This window comes from Cyprinodon variegatus, unplaced genomic scaffold, assembly GCF_000732505.1.
Source record: "Cyprinodon variegatus isolate N-32 unplaced genomic scaffold, C_variegatus-1.0 Scaffold821, whole genome shotgun sequence".
NCBI lineage: Eukaryota > Metazoa > Chordata > Actinopteri > Cyprinodontiformes > Cyprinodontidae > Cyprinodon > Cyprinodon variegatus.
In genome coordinates, this window is record NW_015151274.1 from 227,485 (window position 1) to 229,315 (window position 1,831).

A 1,831-nucleotide genomic window follows, 5' to 3' on the forward strand; every position below is an offset into this window, starting at 1 on the left:
ATCTGACCTGTTTACTGTGGGGGGTAGATGGGGATCAGCTGGCAGGGGGGGGCAGGGGAGGTGAAAACAGGAGAAAATAAATCCCTTGTATTTATTTGAGAAAAAAAACGAGACAAAGCTGCAGATATTTAATAAAACAGGACTATACACTGCAAAAAAGACCTAAAAATGAGTAGAAATGTCTTAAATTAAATGTATTTCCCTTTAATTTGAGCTGGTAAATTACTTTGTTTGCCAACAGAATGAGTATTTTTACTCTTAAAATAAGATAATTAGATAATATGTGCTTGTAATAACCCAATATAATTATTTTTCCTTATTTTAAATGTAAATTGTCTTGTTCCATTGGCAAAGTGTCTCACTTACCTCCTTAATTCAAGAAAAAATGCATTTATTCTAAGAAAAAAAGTGATTTATTGAGATTTAAAAAATTTGCAGAGTAGATAGAAACAAGAAAGATTTTAAATCCTCATTCCATTGGCAAACAAACTCATTAACCTGCTCAAATGAAGGGTAAACACATTTAATTTGAGAAATTTTGACTTATTTCTAGATGGTTTTTTCCAGTGAGGGCGGCTGAGTTATAAATAATCCCCAGAAACAGCGTTCTGCAGGCCTGTTCCAGCTTTTTTTACTCATGTTTCATGACTTTATTTTGCATCTTGTCTGAAAAAAGCAAAGAGAAACAGAAAAGCTCCTGATTTCAAGTAAATTCCTGAAGTATGAGGCGACATTAACCCACCGAGGGCCGAAGAACTGATTAGCTACAAGCCGAGGGCCGGACTGGTCAAATATTTAATAAAACATATTGAAATGAACAAAGCCTGTTGAACCTGGATCTAACACATTGTTTTTCTAAATATTAATATCAATATTATTAATAAACTTGTTAAGATAAATACAGAAATGAAAGTGTGTTCATTATGACTGAAAATGCATCACTGCGCTGCTCTGTGATCCAACCGATCACTGCTTTCAGAAAACGGGAAAATATGATTCAGTTTTTCTTTTATTTTAATTTCTTAGTTATGCTTTGCATGTTTGGATTGTTTTGGTTGCTGATGAAGATTCTCAGTCATCCAGGTCAGAGTCATTCCGTATCATTCGGTATCCAAGATTTGAAGACGTTTCACTTCCCCTCCAGCAATTTTTCTTAATTCAAATGTCTGGAGCCGCAGTGAGTTTGAGTCTCCATAGCGACAAAGCCTTTTATTGCTTGGAAACATGCAAATGGAAACCAATCAATGGGTCGTTTAACAAAATAAAAGGAGCCTGGATGGAGGGAGGATCCTGCGGGTGATAGTGACGGACACGCTGCAGAACGAGGGGCAGGTGTGATCCGCACGCCAGGTAGAGAATACCGGGAGGTGAAGAGACGGCACAGTCAGGGCAGAGGTCAGCGCCTGGAGGTAGCGCTCCGTCTCCATCAGAGTATCGGTAGGAGATATGCCTTCCGATGGAGTCTTGATGCGAGGATTCTGGCGTTTTCCTGTAACGTTCTTTAAGCTAGATCGGTCTGAAATGCGGTTACAATCATGTCTTCCCCTGGGAATGTAGTGTTAGTGCAACACAACCGCACCAACACTACATTCCCCACAATGCATCGGTAGACTGCGAAGTCACAGCGGCGCAAACAAGCGGCCGTGGCCTGTGGGCGGGTTCTAATGGTCATTAAATATCCTCCAGGGGGCAGGAAGTAACAATTCGTGGCCTTAACTTTGACATATGTGCCTTAACCCCTGTCTTTGTCCAATGTGTCCTCTGTCCTGCAGGCTGAGGAGCTCCACGCTGGACCCAGGTGCCTTAACAGAGGCTGGACTGTCTCAGTAGA